The 17574-nt window shown below is 41.8% G+C and overlaps 1 long non-coding RNA gene across 1 annotated transcript; it reads right to left on the bottom strand.

The window, feature by feature from the left end:
* Positions 1–5778: 5778 nt before the first annotated feature.
* LOC113028861 (uncharacterized) lies at positions 5779–8350 on the bottom strand. Its single transcript, XR_003273286.1, has 3 exons — positions 8325–8350; positions 8130–8249; positions 5779–6025 (listed from the first exon to the last, which is right to left on the bottom strand). It is a non-coding gene; the product is annotated as an uncharacterized LOC113028861 (long non-coding RNA).
* Positions 8351–17574: the final 9224 nt, after the last annotated feature.

The raw sequence follows: 17574 nt of genomic DNA, 5'->3' as shown, positions 1-17574 counted from the left end.
TATTTTGAAACTTTTCAAGGTCAAACAAGGCTTAAAGGCCTAAACAATCAGGTCTCGTCATATCTTAAAGTCCTCACAGAACCACATTATAGAACAGGAGGCTGAACCTTCAGCTATCACTACTCAGGAAAGACATAAACAAAGGTGACCCAACACTAATCAAAACTACAGTAAGCAGAGATAAACAAGAGCAGTCTAAACTGGGACCTACTAGAAGGAGCTGAAGCACCCATCACAGCCTACACCAGTTGAAAAACAAACTGACTGGCAGCTGAACCTCCTGACCTACAGGAGCCTGGCAGGAACATACAGGTGAGTTCAGGTGCTGTTGTTGACAGTTGAAGCTATCTGAGTCGTAGTAGCTGAAGGATTTATCATCCAGGTCATTACTTCTGTTTTTACAGCACTTTTACACCACTCTCAAGCTGATTTATTTAACTGTTTTTTGTTTTTAAATTTCTCTCTCCAGCCACAATCTGTTTATTTGGAACTTTTATTTTGAATGTTCAGCTTGCCGGGCAGGTCTTCGATCATTATTCTTAAGATGAATAAAACAAACAGAAGCCAGTTTCAGATTTTCAGTAATAAAAGTCCAGCCCTCACATTCAGCGCTTTTCCACCCTGTGCAGATGAGATGTTTGTGCATCAACATGAAGACACTGTATTTAGCTGAGAGCGCTGCAGTCAGATGGATTCAAACTCCAGCACGAGTCTTTCCCTTTTAGAGCTGCAGATCTCACAAATGTTGCAGAAGAATTTTAATCATTGTGGTTGCACCGTTTCCTCGGCAGGTTCCCAGGCTGCCAGGCCCCACGCAGCACTCTTCTCCCCAAGCCGTCAGCTTGGCTGCAGGCCTGCAGGAAGGGCGTGGAGCCGGGGCTCAGGTCCTGGATATCCATTTGGAACTCATTAAAGATCTCCAACGGACATGGGGCCCCGGTTCCCACATCCTCCGGGACCTCGCACTGTCTGAGCTCATTTACAGAGTGTCCTCTCCTACTGACAGTCTCTAATTCGCATTTGAATTTAGGTCACATTGATCTGGGCCTCCGTCCAAAGCCCGGTCCCTGAGGAGCCCGACCAGCCAACAACCAGGCAGAGAGAGAAGCAGGAAGCATCTTATAGTTCACTCCTCCTTCCTTTTCCTCCTCCTGCTCACACTGCGGTCGGTCGGCAGCGTGGAGCGGCGTCGGCCCTGAAACAGCCTGCGTCGCTGCAGGTCAGGGCGTGATGTGATGGTGGACGGCGCCGACTGTGGCTCGACGTGATGCTGAGAGATGTCTGAACATCCGTGAAAGTGCTTTTGACTTTCAGGCAACGAGTTTTAACCTTTTAACTCAAAAACTGACATTTCACTCAAAAATGTATAGGTATCCAATAAACTAACCAACTGGATATTCAAGCAACTGCATGATGATGCCGCTGAATCTTTAAATGTAACACTCGCATGCATCTTACATCAACAGTCTCATGGATGTTCATAAAATTGTCTTGATCTGTAAGTTATTATTTGTGTGCATGATGTCACATAAAAAAAGGAATAATAATGTGAGGAAAGAGAAACATTACAGTTAGCCAGCCAGATGACGTAATCGGTCTACAAATGAGGACGCATTTGTAGACCGATTACATCACAACTACGCGCCGAAGGCTGTCCAAATTCGTAGACTCCTCCGAATGCAGCCGACAAATACCTCCTCCTTTTCCCCGAATCTGAAGGATGGGTCGGGTGTGTCCTTCGTGGCCTACCATATCCCAGAATTCATAGCGCGGCCCAGCCAAACTCCAGTTTCCGGCAATGGCGGCCACTACTAAGTTTCAAAATTACTCTTATTAATCTTTCTGGGTCACAAAATAAACTTTTAACATATTTTCAGGCGAGAATATGGGTGTGTAAACTTCAAATATCTGTTCGGTTTATCGGTTTATCAAGATATCGCATATTTGCGAAAGTGCTTCAACGTTTTCAGAGGGTCACTAGAGCTGCAGAGAACGGCACAACTCCCGGCACATCATTTTCAGATCACCGTGGCCTTTCACTACTCAGGTTAAACGTAATATATAATTCACTTAGATAACCTAAAAATATTATTGTTTGGCTTTTTTCAGTGTTTTATTTGTTCGTGAGTAAATCGGTTTGGCTGAGATTAAAGTTATTAGATTCGATTAGATAAAATAAAACATTATTAATCCCCCGGGTGGGTTCCTCCTTGGTTTTCACACAGCTGAATAAACGTCAAACAGAAAACTGATTAAACAAAAGTGTGAGATGGTCGAGAATTTACACCAGTGTCCTGTTATATTTTAGATAGCAAGGAGCAGACAGCTGAGTTTATTAAACTCCACCGAGACAGCGGTGATGCTAATCAGAAGGCTAGACCGTCCAATTTCACAGCCGTTTACTTCCGGCGTGCCCGACCTTCTGAGGACCCGGCCTTCGCGGTCTACGTGGGCCGGGTCCTCAGGAGGATGCAGCCCATGAATTTAGACACGACAAGGGTCACACTACAAGAGTTAGCTTTCGGTTAGACTGGGATTTGGGAGCGAGCTAACGTTAGCTACATTAGCCATGAGAACGACATCTCCGGTTCAGATTTGATTCCCAAAACCAAACAATCCCTGCTTGAATAGAACATCTTGCTGATTGCTCTGATGTCTGTGACTAGAATACATTTTCTTTAGGCTAATGTTAGCTTAACTGCTAACTGAGAAAGTTAGCAGTTTCTTTAAGAAATGTAAACAAGTTTTAATACGATTACTGAATAAAACTTAAAAACTTCTCAAAAAACTTCTCAAACAAATGATACCATATTTCCTTGATCTTCTATCATACTCTAGTGTCCCTTTGTTTCTTCCTATTTGTTATTTCCTGCTTTCTTTTGGTAGTCCTTTGTTTCTTGTGCTTTGGATTTAGTTTCATTTCCTCATCTCATTACCTAGATTCTATTCACCAACTTTCTTCTGATTAGCTTATGGATATCTCCTCTCTATAACATCATACAGATCCAAGAGTAGAAAAAATTGTGTGAATCTGAGTGCTTGGAGCAATCTGCAGCTTTTGACTCACAGAGATTATTTGTGCATACACTGAGGATAAGCTGGGTATGGGGCGAGATGAATTAATTTGAAACTTTGGGCGTGGTTAAATATGAACATCCACCACTGGAACACTAGACAATGAGGAAAAGGTTGATTTAACATATGTAGACTAATTTAATTTAAAGTTCAGAGGCCTGTGGAGTTCCCCAGGGCTCCATGTTGGGCCCATTATGTTTATTTTGTGCATAAAGTCATTTATTCCCTATTCTTCCCTATTCTTTACATGTGACAAGATTCAATCTTTACGGGTGAAAACGTGATGATGTGTCCCCTGACATCATCAGCATCATAACACTCTCCTCCACCTGCTTGCATCTTCTTCATTACTGACCGTTTAGTTGCCGAGGACCCGTTTAGACGTCTGGCGGAGGGCGTTATGAGATGTGTGGAACAAATGATTTCTATCATCACCTGCAGCTGCTGCAATGCTGCGAGGGCGCAGGAGCCGTTTTGATTGTCTGTAATAAATAACCCTTCAGAGGGAGATAAATAACTCCACCGGAGCCGTGGCTTCCTCTCTGAAGAGTTTAGACGAGAAAGTCCTGCCTGCTTTTTATATATTTTCCTCCTCATCCCTCCACATTACATGCTTCCCTTCATATTAATTTTCGCAACAGATTGCGGTGTGGAATTAATGCATTTTTCAGAAGAAACCCCACCAGCAGCAGCAGCAGGCTCTCCTCACATCTCTCAAGAACTCAATTACTCTCAACATTTAAAATAAATAAATTAAAGGTGTCCTGTAGCCAGCAGCTGCATCATTACAAGTGCTCCTGGGAGACCAAATTAAGCCACAGAATGTATATCTAATATACAACCCCACTAATGATACGTGTTAAAAGAGCCACGATGTAGGCGCTGCTTAAAAATTACACGGGTCATTACGGCGAGTTGAGAGCAGATTTATCTGCTGCCAACAAAACACATAATTTGTTTTACCTGGTAATCACACAGGCCGGCTAATTACATGTGAGAAAAAAAGTACACTCTATGCAGAATGTGTTTTATACAAACTGAGCCCAGTTTCATGGAATATTCGGCACTTAATAACACTACGCTGGTTTTATTGCTTGAAGGATTGAGCAGCTTATTTTTTCCATGAATACACCCGAGCTCTCTTATTCTGTTTTTTCTACAAACCTCATATTCAAACCAATAAATACGTCGTATAATACTTCCTGAATTCTCTGCTCGGAGCGCAGTAAACATGTAAATCATACAAATATTTTACAAATGTAGTGTTTCACTTCAAATCCTTAAACCCCCCTTGAGTGTTTGGCCCAAGTTTGTTTTGTCTGGTATTCGATAACGATTTGTAATCGTAAATTAACTTAATTAAATTTTAGGGAACGCTTTTTACTTCTAACAAACAATAAAATGATAACGCTGAGTAACTGGATGATAAATTTGGAAGTGATGCTTCAGTTTGTTTTAAAGGGCATTCATAAGGAGGCAGATGAGGCGATGATGGTGGTGTGAACATAAAGGCCACTGTTTGCTTTAAGCTGTTTGGTTTAGTTTCTGCACCAGAAACATTTAATTATGTTCAGGAAAACATGGACGTTTGGGTTAAAATATGAAGAGTCCCCCTCTAATACAACAGGAGCATTTATTTTGAAAAATCAGCACAACTCCACCTCAAAGACATGATGTGATCCAAACATACGTTTTTCAGATTTTTGCTCATGTGTTTGAAAGGTTTGGTTTCTATTTGCTCGTCTTTAGTGGATCTGCATGCATGAATACGTGATGATGAAGAGGAAAACACGGCGTGCAGATCACTTTGTGATTTTGTTGAGCAGCTACCTGCGTGGCGTCAGCTGGAAGCAAGAGAGCACACGAAAACCAAACTTGCTGATATTTAATGTATTAATCAGATTTAATAACTCATTAAATTAAAGGTGCTGGCACTCTGTCCTTCATCATTATGGCCATCTTTAACCTCTGATTGTGCTGATGGACGCTCTCAAAGAGATCAGAGTATTTCCCCATTAATGCATTCAAGTCGTCCTGCTCTGGTTTCATGTTTGCATCTCTGCGTATCGCTGACCCTGCTGACGCCAACCCATGTGACTGACTGTGAAGGCTTGTGGCGTTTGAAATGATCCGTAACACTGATCCATCATCATCTTCAAATGAGAGAAAAACAGGTGTTTCTGTAGCTTATGTTTTAAAGTAGACTTTTATGTGTAGCTGTGTTTGTTTTCATTCATGCTTGTTTAGGTCGGCGAGCCCCCAACACTGTCTTGGAAAATCTGTATTTCCTGACCGGTTGAAGAGCGATATCTGCCCGTCGGCACATGAAGGTGACGATGCACCACCTCTTTGATCTGTAGCAGATTGGACTTGACAGAAACAAAACCTTTCAAACTTGTGTTAAAACAGGATTACAGTCAGGAGTACCGCTCCAAGGAGACAATCTCCAAAACAATGTTTTGAAAAGTGAGCAGACAGTGGATCTTCATCACAGACAATCTCAACTTGTGACATGGGAAGGCTCTCTGTGCCCGGTGCCGTGTCCGAGCCTGGAAGGGTCTCCAACAAAGTGGAGATGAGAGCTGGATTTACAGCTACAAACACCAAACGGCATCCTTCATCGTGGAAGACACTGAGACCGAAGAGGATGTGTCAGGTCAGGAGAGCAGCTGAGACCTCTCATGCAGTTTCTGGATGCAGAAAAAGGTTTTCAAAGATTTATTTACACTATGTATGGAATGATTGATCGGCAGGTGACTAAGTGTGCTGGAACATCTGGAGTGCTCAGGAGGGGTCTGCAGGGCTTCAGGCTGAGGAGGGGTAACCGGTGGGTGGGCATGTGAGTAACAGGTAAGTTCTTGTTTCCACAGAGACTGCTTGACTCCGTGAGGAAAACAGATGCAACAGTGGCAAAGGGCAGCTCCACCCACAGGTGGAGACTCAGTTAGGCCTGGGTGAAAGAGAGAGAGATGAAGAGATAAACGGCGAGTCGGATCCTGAAAGACCTCACTCATCATTTTACAGAGCAGTCCACTACCAGGCGTTCGCCATGACCAGAGCTGTGACCGCTGGTCTCCATCGTGACAACAGGTGAGTTTCTGGGTGTGCAAACTCGCCAGATTTTGCCTCCCTGTGACTAAAATTATTTAATTTTAGCTGCTGTTAGTGTGCTCACAGCCTCTTTGGCGAAGCACCCACCTGCTCTGTGGTTTACCTGAAAATCCAACAGTTTTACAGCAGCTGTCACACATCTGTGATTTCAACACTGGCTGCACTGATATAACAACTACTACATTTCCCACAATTCATGTGGATAAGCTGCTTTGTTTTGATCTTCAGGATTTTATCATTTAATCTGTGGACCTTTAATAATCTCCCTTTCCCCCCACAGACACTTGTCATGACTGTAAATCTCCGACTCTGTGTTTTTAAATAAAATCAACATGAATTTTGCAGAAAGATGGAAACGTCTCTGCGTAAGGTTACGACTGTGATTAACTGGATGTTTTAAAATTAAGATTGATAAGGAAATTACAGCTAATAGGCTGCAAAGTGCTGGATAATGATGCTTCTCATCAGGCGAGGAAAAACTCGCAGCATTTTATTTGCTTTGAGCGAGCAGAAAGTGATGAATGTGAAGCCCAACGAGAAGCTGAAGCAGTTCCTGCAAGTAAAAAAAAAATTGACAAAAAGTGGGGTTTAATTACATCGACACATCGCCACCGTCGCAGCTTCCGTCGGATGGCGAACATCTGCATTTTAATCGATTCTGTTTCCTCCCTCCTCCTCCTTTCCCTCCATGTCTTTCAAGATCATTAACTTTATTGGATTGGACATTCCTGTTGCAAAAACAATTCAGCATAATCATTTGCAATGCGACTCCCCAGTGCAGGATGCAAATGCTCGCGCTCGCCGCCCCGGCCTGGCAATTACCACCGGAGCACAGATGCAGGTGGCCGCTTCGTCAGAATAAAGTCGAGGGTGCAAATAATGTGATTACTCAGTCATTACATATTGGAGTGCATTCATTATGGGCAGCAGTGGATTCTGGGCATTGTTGACATCGCCTTGGCAGAGACGGCGATGACGCAGGATGTCTAGAACGTAATGCCCATAATCTCATCTCAGCCTCAGTCCAAGACTCCCCGAACTCCAGAGGAACACCGGCTGAATGTCAACGAAGGAAGACGTCACGTGACTCTCAGGTGGAGTCTGAGGTGCTCGTTTGGAGGTGTGACAGGAAGCAGGTGGGAAACACGAGCGGCGCCTTGGTGGTTTGATGTAAAGGTCAGAGCTGCTGTGTCCGAACAGACGGCCAGCTGAGGCGTACAGCTGGAAACCAGAGCCCAAAGATTTGGACTCTCTGTTCTGGGCTTTGGTTATTCTTCACTTCCTGTTTTATTCTGAAAGTATTCCACATGGTGTGTACTCTCAGGTTCCTAGATTTATGGACAGTGACACAGTTTTTTGTAGTTTTGCCTCCAATGTGGCTGAAGATTAGAGTTAGAGTCAGTTTTATGCACAGGCCTCCTTGAAAATAAACTCTAAACTAAATGTAATTTTATGTTTAGGGAAAACATTTTGGTCCCCGTTTGCTGCCAAAACTGTTTAGGTTACTACAGCAGCACCTTCAAAAATATTTATTCTTGCATAATTATCAACAGAAACCCCAAAGTCTTGGCAAACTTTTTAAATTGTTTGTATCAGGCTGTAAACATGTTTATTTCTGCTGTAAAGTAAGAACCTCCAGAACCTGCTTCAGGATCCCAAAACTTCATCAAGTATACCAACAACCTCCTCAAGAATCCATTCAAAGACCCCTGGAACATTTTATCACCCGCACACTGCAATTTATATGTCTGTGAAGCCTCAACTGCACTGCTTTGGTCGCCACTGTGCTGACTTTGGAGCCAAAATGACCAAATTTAAAGAAGAGAGCTAAGTTATGTGTCTCATACACACAAACCTACTAATTGGTGTGAAGTAACATCCAAATCCAAGAATTTCACTCATCAAAACTGGAACTTCTTGGACGATCTGTTAGTACGACTAACCTGACAGCATTAAAAATGCTCCAAAGAGCTCCAACGGCACAAACACGGTCCAGAGGTGAGTTCAGGTGAAGCCTAGCAGACGGCTAGCAGCTACATCTGCCTCTCAGTCAAACTTTAAGCCTGAATAAAATTAAACAGGTCAGTTAGAAAATAAATGTACCACCTGTACAGCTGGTATGAAGGAGCTAAACATACCAAAACAGCTTTCCCACTGTTGCTTGCCATAAAAAAAATGGCCGACCCACTGCTGGAGCCTCTGGTGGACACTGGAGAAACTGCAGGTTGTGGGTGGCTCTTTGCTTTTTAATCCTGGAGGTTGCTGGTTGAATATGTGCCTGTCAAACTGTTTATGTCACGCTTTCTTTCGTGCAAGTAATGATTAGTAAAGTAACAATAAAGTAACTCCATTAGCATTTAACTGTTTTAAAGTCTGTTTTCTCCTCTGGTATCTCAGTCAGAAAGGTCCTTGACGGTAAGTACTTCCTGTTTGATGCACCACAGTGGATGGTTACCCTCAGAGTGTAGCTGTCAGTGCTTCCTGTCAGGTGGTGTGACTTTAAGCTCACCTCTGTGAGCGCCTGAACATCTTAGCGACGGAATTTGTTTTATAACAGCGCCTGTACTCAGTAAAGTTAGTTTGGGATTCAGCTCAAATAATTAACATCTGTTTTTTTAGTCTTATCTCAGAGATTAATGTCTCTTCCATCGAAGAACAGCTGGATTTTAACAGTTTTTTTTCACTGCACTTTAATAAACGTTGAAACAGTTTGCAGCTTCGCGCGTCCAGCTTTGACTTATCACATCCTTAAACTGTGTCAACACGTTGGAGACGCGCCTGTTGGAGCTGTACGTTTTAATGCCTCCGCAATAAATTAAAGAGCAGTTTAATTTAGCAATTTGGTGCAGTATGTTAATGTGGGAAGAAAGAGGGATTCAGCCCAGCAAAATGAAATGAAATAACATATATTTGAAAGTGTAATTTTTCTTTAACACACATTATTATTATTTCAATCCTTGTAATTGAAACGGCAATCCAGGCAACTTGTATTAAATTGGATTGTGGCAAAATTGCACCTTTGGTTTGCCAAGGCTGACTGAGTCCTTGCATCAAATGAATTTAATTATTCCTGTAGCCCATATATTATTAATCATCTATATTGATTTCTGAACTCCCAGACTGCTTGTGGATATGCAAATGCAGCCGCGGCAATATCGGGACGGGCTCATTTGCATGGGAGCCCATTATTATTTTATAAGTAAATTTTAATGTGGACTCAATTAAAACTCAGCCAGTGGAACAGCTAAATTGGCCCAAGGTATGAGCTTTCTGAGATTCATGTGCACAGCCGGGATATATCAATTAGTAAAGATCAAACTTTGGCTTCTCTGGAGGGGAAAGAAAATGCTGGAATTCAATCAGAGCGACTGCGGCGGCGGCAGCTTTGACTCGCTGGGTCCATCTTTGGTGGATTTCTTTTTTATTTTTATTATTATTCGAGTGGAAACTGTCCAGGTTGTAATCAGATCTGCCAAATGGAATTATAACCCGGAAAATTCGCAGTTTCAACAGGGGGAAAGGAGGTCACTTCAATATTTTATCACCTTTAATGTGACCTTCCTGCTCCCTTTTGAATAAACTTCACTTAAAATTACCCCTAAGGTCGAATTTTACATACACTTCTCTCATATAGACTTTAAATGCTGTTGTTCTTCTTTGAACCCTTCATAGTTGCTGAGATTAAATGCAGACGGTGAGATGTGTCTGTGTAGCTAAAAAAAAAACTGGGCGAGTCGATGTGGGAGTGCTTTAAGAACGGTGATATGGTTGTGTCTTTTTGTTTCTTTGTTGTATTTTGCACTGTGTAGTTGTTTTAGTCTCTTTACACTTGTCTTTGGGTCTATTATTTGTGTCTTTGTGGCTGTTTGTTGTGTCTTTGTGGCTGTTTTTCGTGTCTTTGTGTCTGTTATTTGTGTCATTGTGTCTATTATTTGTGTCTTTGTGTCTGTTTTTCGTGTCTTTGTGTCATTTATTTGTGTCTTTGGGTTTAGTTTTGTTACTTTGGGGTGGATTTTTATCTCTGTGCATTTTTTTAGGTCTCTGTATTCATTTTTATCTTTCGTTTTTCACTCTTTTTTGCCTCTGTAAGGGTTTTCTGTATTGTTAGTTTCTGGTTGTTAGTTTCATTTCTTGTTGTTGTTTCTTCTTTTTTGTCTCTGTAGTTTTTCTGACATTTTTTAGGACGATATGTATGAATCTGGATTTGTTTTGTGAGTCTTCTTGTCTCTGCGCAGTCATTCAGCTGGCCCATCTGTTGGCATGATCTTCTTCTTTGTTGCAAAAAACAAAAACAAAAGAGGGAATAAAACAAAATAAAGGTTTGTCTGTCTGAACTAAAGTTATAACTGAAGTAAAACTGAAACTAGATTTAAAGACTTTAAGTCTCCCTTTGGTTTAGTACAACATTGTAATGTTTGTGGTGTGACAGGTCTGGTTTGTATGAACTGCACGGTTTCACGTCGCTGTCACATCATATTTACATTCTGTGAGCGTTTCAGCATGTCCTGGGTCAGACGCAGCTCTGCCACTTTTCATCTCACTAACCTGATATTTCCGGAGTTTCTTGGATGGAGACGAGCAGCGGGAACAAACACACCCCATTAACATGAATGATAAGACTCCCCACAGGACACGCTGCACATCATATATCTGATCGATAAAATTCACCCTGTGATTACTTAACCAGCTGCTGAAACCAACATGTAGAGCTGTTTCCCTGTGTGTAAGCAGGATTAAACTATGAGAGTGTAATGATCCAAACTGGAAAACCTTTTAAAGGTTAAAAGTCACTTAAAAAATAGACCAAGTAAAATCTGGGGGTGAGGATTTAAGAGTTTTTCTACCCTGAAAATGCCATAATGTTATTAGCTGTAGCTTGCAGCCAAAAAGACTGAGGTTCAAGCCGAACTGAAAGAACCAACACAGACAAACTGTGTTTTCTCAGGTTGTTTATCTTTCCCACTGAGTGATAGCGACTGTACTCTGGGTTGTTTCATGTCAGCTTCCATCCTCTCCTTTCATGTTAATCAGCCCGTGTTTTACTGCTTCTATCAGCTGACAGATAAACTAACAAAGCTCAGACTGATCCATTCAGCCATTAGATGGACGTCACCCACCAGTTTGAAGTCTCAAAGTGAAACATTTTGACCGCTGCTGTATTGTTTTTTGGAGCCACAAGTGACTGTGTTTGAATGAGAGGGTGAAGTGAGCAAATTATCGGCAAAAACTAGACTTAAAAGTTGCGTATTATTCAAGCTAGAGACACCTGTGTGTCAGTCAAAGAAGCCACAATGTAAACTTTAAGCCATAATACACTTTAAACAGATGATTTATGAACAAAATATTCAAATTAGCTACAGAGAACAGGGCTGTATACATGTTTAATTCTGCTGTAAAGATGGAGCTTTTAGTAGTGATGAGGACTGACTCACTACTGAAGCCTCTTGTGGACATTAGAGGAACTGCAGGGTTGTAGTACTTTTTTTGCACTAGTCAAACTACTTATTTCAGAGTTCACTCTTCCTTTCATATAAAATATCGTTTAAGTGATCAAACAGTGGGAAATGACAGATTATAAAGAAAGAAAAACTCATTCAAAACTCCATTAACATTTCACCTAATTTACAGAATAAAAACACAGCAGACTGTCTGTGGTTATAGCAGGAAAACAGCGACTGTAGGAAAAGCTTCACACTTAAACATGAGCGACAGACTGAGTCTAAAGTGAAGCTGTTGATTAGTTAACAGTATTGATTGATTATTGGCAGCCTCCCACAGAGCTTCCAAATGATTTTTTTCACCCAAACATGCCGACATCATCAATTATCCTGTTAAACCTGTTGAGACCAACAGACTTTTATTGGCCACTGAGGAGCTCACCTCGACTCCCTCCTCCTTCTCCAGCTCCTCTTCCTCACCCAAACTCAGAATAAATCCAAACACCAGCTCAGAGCTGTAAAGCAGAATTCATGCGCTGACACTTTAACGCCGACAGTGGGAGCGATAAGAGGATGCTGCAGCCTCTCCGAGGAGCTGGAGAAGGGATTCAACCCTGCGTTACCGGCTTTAATCCAGGCTGACCTGAAAGAAAGAGGCGGGACACAGCGTGCGAGCTGGAGACATACGATGGCAGTGATTTATCAGGATGCAGAAACATCAGCTATACGAGCAGAGGAGACAAGATGAAGAGTGAGCGCGGTCACAAAAACTGACCTGGGAGAAATGAAACAGCTTGTTCAGGATGTTAAGACGCTACAGAGCAAAGAAGAAATAAAACCATCCTCTAAAGTCAGAGATCTGTAACCTTCAGTTAATCAAAGTCTTTACTCAAGAGGTGCCCGCCATATTGGGCATGATACCAGCACTGGTTGCTAGGGAAAAATATATATTTCCCGACTGGTTAGCGGTGGTTTCTGGACGTTTCTGGCTCTCATTGGGTACGACTGTTTGTTAGGAAGCTGTCCGGTCTTTAAGTCTGACGTCATTAGCCGTTTCTCGGTAAAGCTCTGCTTCAGGTCCCAAAGTCTAAGGAACACTGCAGCATCACTGAGAGTTACAAACTGTCTAAATTCTTTATCTTTAATAAAATGATCAGGCTTGCTGCTCTACCAGGTGTAACAATTAAGTTGAAGATCCAGGCATCCATGAAAACGGAATTTATGAAATTTAACGAAGTTAGCAGAGAGTTAGCTCACTAGTTTCCATCTAAAGATGATATACCATGCTATGACTGAGGGATTTCTGAAAAAATTAAAAAGTACAGCTCTGCTATCACTTCCAACATAAATAAAGACAAAAAACTAAACAGCAGTGACGTTTGTAGGGTTACTGAAGTTGGGCTAGCTGGTATATAATGATGTGCTACTTGGTGGCTAGCTACACAGCTATGGTTAGCATGATATAAACACATTAGCACAGTGAAGCTGGAGGATGAATGCAAATTTTTTTCAGTTTGATAAAAGTTAACGCGAGGGTTCTCGATGGATAGGGACAAATGCAATCACATGGCAGGAAACGGACTAAACTTCAGCCGGGAGAACAACTGAAATAATCCATCTACAATACGAGGTTAGTCATTAATGTACTGATGCATGGGCTGGGCTGTAAGGTTTTAAAAACTGAGCTTTAAAATGAATAGTGATAATAAAAACCGAGAAAGGCCGACAGTGATCACTGACTTTTTAGGGGCTTGTTTGGATTAAATAGAACAAGATAACAAGGCATTAAAACATGTTAAGAAAAACAACAGCCTTCATAAACGCAGAGTAGTTTGGACCCAGAGGCAGGGTTCATCACATCATCACTTAAAAACCGGGGTGCCCCAAAAACCTCCCACTGGTTACTTTGGTTGGCTGCCATGGCTGCTTGAAGTTTTTGATGTTTCTCTGTAGGCACTTGCTAACTACTACAGTACAGTAATAAAACTTAAAATGTGATGATGAAAATGGAGAAGGTTCCCCGTCAAAGTAAAAGTTGTGCCTCAGCACGTAAATAAACTTTATTTTAGCTAACGGACAAACTGGGGAATACTTGATGTAGCAGCTAAGTGGCTAACCTTACCTTTCTTGCTAACATATGGAAATCCTGTGTGAAGGCACATCAGTGTTCATTTTTGTGCTTATGTGGAGCCGGGGTTGTGATGTGCTGTGGTGATGAGCCGGTCATTTGATGACATTGGTGATCAGTAGCTAACATTAGCTGGCATTGCCAACTGTTGGCATTGAACGGGATGATGGTTGTCCTGTAAAAGAAAGTCTCTTTTTGGATTAATTTTGGATTATTAAGTCAACACTAAAAGAACATGATGGTTATTTCATCAGTTATTGTCTGTTTGGGGTAAAAAGGGAGGTGGCTTTAGGGTGGAGCTACATTGTGATTGACAGGTTGCACACATATGAGGGTGCATTGTCATGTGTGGTTTCAAAACATCAAGATGGTGATGGCTAAAGCACTCAACAAGGCTTCAAGGTGGGACATCATTCAGTGACTACGACGGTTGTGTCCATCGTTTATATACAGTCTATGATTTCCTGCTGTGTTTTTGTTTTTCCGGTCAGCCTGTTTGTTTTTGTATCACATTCGCAGCATTAATGATGTTTGTGTGCTCTTTTGCTCCTGTGAGGCGCCATCGTGGATAAATAAAGCATCGCTTCTTGTTTCACCTCCAAACTCTAAAATCACCCCCGCGGATGCTCCTTGTCTTCGGCCACATAAGAAGAAGAAGAGGAACCATGTAATGATTTCCAGATGTTTGTGTCGACACATCCGTCCTCTTTGGATCGCACTCGGCCTGTGTTTGGGCCGCTCCCGGCAGACTCGGCTGAAGGACACCGTAGGAAGAGAAAAGGCGAGGTATTAATGTCTGCAAGAGCCGAGCTCATCTGGCCTGATCCTCTCTGTGGAGCGTGGATACAGCGGAGCTTAGCAGCTCGGAGTTTCTGCCGCACCTCTAATTGGTTGCACTTTTATTTGTGCAATAACAAGCAGCTGTCAGAGCCACATCAGGCAGAAACATGCATGTAGACGGCATGTTTTAATGGTCGTATGAACACTCGGATCTCGCCCACGTGGCTGAGTGCGAGGCATCACAACATGTGGTCTCAGATGTTCACGCTGACGGCCTGTTTTCTCTCTGCGGCTTTTAAAGGCTCTGTGAACTTTGACCTCCAGCCTGAACCAAACTTCACACATCTGTCTTTTCATTTTTGAATGTTCTTTTTAAGTAGTTTGTGTCTACTCTTTATTTTATTCATTTTGAAATAAAATTTGACCCTAAAAATCAAAATTCTTCTGTTGCTTCATTACTTTTATGTGCCTTAAGAACTAACATCTGAGACAAGGGCTGAATAATTCATAGATTGTTAGTTAATTATTCTCAGATAATTAGAATCACCAACCTTTAATGTCCAAAACTGAGAAATGAAGTCAACTCTTAAGTGCCAAAAGCTGCAGTTCCTCTAACATCCACCAGAGGCTCCAGAAGTGAGTCACCCCCCCCCCCCCCCCGTAGACTCCCATTTTAAAACTTTACAGCAGAAATAAACATGTTTACAGCCTGACAGAAAAACTGTTTTGGTCTCTGGATATTTTCCCCTTCATAGCACCTGTGCAGGGGGAGAATGTTCTTATAGCTACTAGATGTAGATAACACCAAGCTTCTATTCAGAGTCTGGATTTCACCTGCATGAAAACACGTTTACCTGGTAAAATTGTTGAATACAACAATTCTAAAAAGGTTCTAGAGGTTGTTAATGTGTATTAAAGGTCATTAATAAAGTTTGAAGGTGCTGAGGAAGGTTCTGGAGGGTCTTAAGGAGGTGAGTCTGAGGGAGTGAAGGACATCACTGTTACCCCCAACTCACATTACCAGCCAATCAGTGCTTCCAAGTTAGTCGTTTGCCCCGCGGCGGCCCCTGAGGGCCCTCCAGCAGCAGGACGACCTCGTCTCTCTGTCCTTCACCCTCTCGCTGTTTCCGTCTCCGAGGTGAAAGTTTACAGTCTGGTCCGGCACAGCGAGCCAAACTCTGATCCCAGAGCAGGAGCGGAGGGGAAAGGCCAGTGCCTCCGTACTTGGAACATCAGGATCTGGTTTCACTGGGGGGCTGGACTTGGCGCTCACCGGCACATATGGAGAAGTCTCATGGAAGTACAATAAGGAAAAGCCCAGCGCATAGTCCATTAATTTCTTTTTTCCCCTTCAATAAGTGAACTTCAAGTATTCGTGAAATGAGCTCTAAAGCCTCTTTAACAGTGTTTTCACAGCTGGCTGGCTCCCTCCCGCTGCTCTGGCAGTAAAGGTCCTTCCTGAATGAACATTAACATGGGAAGGCCGTAACATCATACTTGGCAGACCTGCATCGCCACTAAACACCTAGTGAACCCAGCACATAGACCCGGCCCTCCAGGAAAACAGATCTGCAGCTCAGCCAGGCCTTTCTGCATCCGCTGGTCAAGCAGAAAAAACAGGAGCAGGGGGAAAACCGGAGGATACTCCAATCCAAGCCAACAATGGTACTGCATTAAAAGTGACCAAAAAAACTACAGAAAAGCACCTCTGTGGTACACCACGTTACGATAAACTGCAACTTTAAAATACAAATGGAGCAAATTTCAGTAAAAAAGAGAAGGTGGTACAATATCGGGAAAAAAATCCAGTCATAAAATACGAAATTTAAAGTTCTGTACTTTGGTAAAAATACAAAGAGATTCACTACAAATAATATACATTCAAAGAAAAAGAAAAATATAAATGCATTTTTAAAAGGTATTTTAGTAAAGTCTGTGAAAACTACTTTCCAGTAATCTTAGATTAAAATCAAAGATACAGTTTAACTGTTAATATTTCCATAATAGCAGCAAAAATTTAAGAGTAGTTTTTGCAGTAAAAGTAAAATACAATTCGAGGAACAACACATAAAAAATACTGCAATAATAATGATACAAAAATGCATTGTTAAAGTACTATACTTTGGTAAGTTAAGAAAAACTAGATGGAAGTTACAACATTTTCCAAAAAATAGACCTAAAAATAACACTGCATGAAAAAAAATGTCTTCACTTCGAAATGTAATTTTATTGCTTCAACAGTAACAGTGGTTACAAAGCTACAGTTACTATAAAAAGTACTATGATAGTATTTTTTTGTTAAAACTAGTGTTAAATTCAACAGTACTCCCAACTTTCATTTACTCTGTTACAAGACACAAAAACCTAACTGGAACAGTTTGTCAAATTACAACTTTGAAGTACTATAGAGAGTAAAGGCAGTAAAATTTACAACTTAAATGTACCATAACACAAAAAAAGATGATATAGTACTTTTTATATAAGTGATGTGATAAAAAACCCACACAAGTAGAAGAAGTACTGTGTTAGTATTATTGAGTAAGTAACACTGGACTGATAATGGCCATGTAACAGGATAAGAATACTCAGTCCCTGTTACTACCATACTTGTGCTTCATAAAACTAAACTGGCAGCGGGTTTAAAGTATGTGAACAAAAATTGATCCACTTGGTATCTGCTGGTGTCGTCTAACGAGGTCGAGCAAACACAAAGTCTGCTCTCCTTGCTGAACGTCTGTGAAACCCTCATAGGTGGGAGCAGCTGGGATGTAAAGGAGGGCGCCTGCTGTCACTTCTATGGCAGCGATAACGGCTGGTAACATTCAAAGCGGGCGCAGTGTGACTTGAAGGAGGAAAGCTTGAAGCCAGGACTGAAGATGAGTTTAACATGTGGATACTCAATCACTGTCTCCACTCCTCTTCTTTACAGCACGACTCTCTCTCCAGCTCATCTCCAGTTTCTGGGAAATAACACTCATTTATGCCAAGTAAACAGCACCGTCTATCAAGAACAACTGAATCGCTGATGTGTGGGCTGATGCA

Source organism: Astatotilapia calliptera, chromosome 2, assembly GCF_900246225.1.
Source record: "Astatotilapia calliptera chromosome 2, fAstCal1.2, whole genome shotgun sequence".
NCBI lineage: Eukaryota > Metazoa > Chordata > Actinopteri > Cichliformes > Cichlidae > Astatotilapia > Astatotilapia calliptera.
Note: the sequence above shows the minus strand (reverse complement) of the source record. Positions and strands in the feature narration are given on the sequence as shown.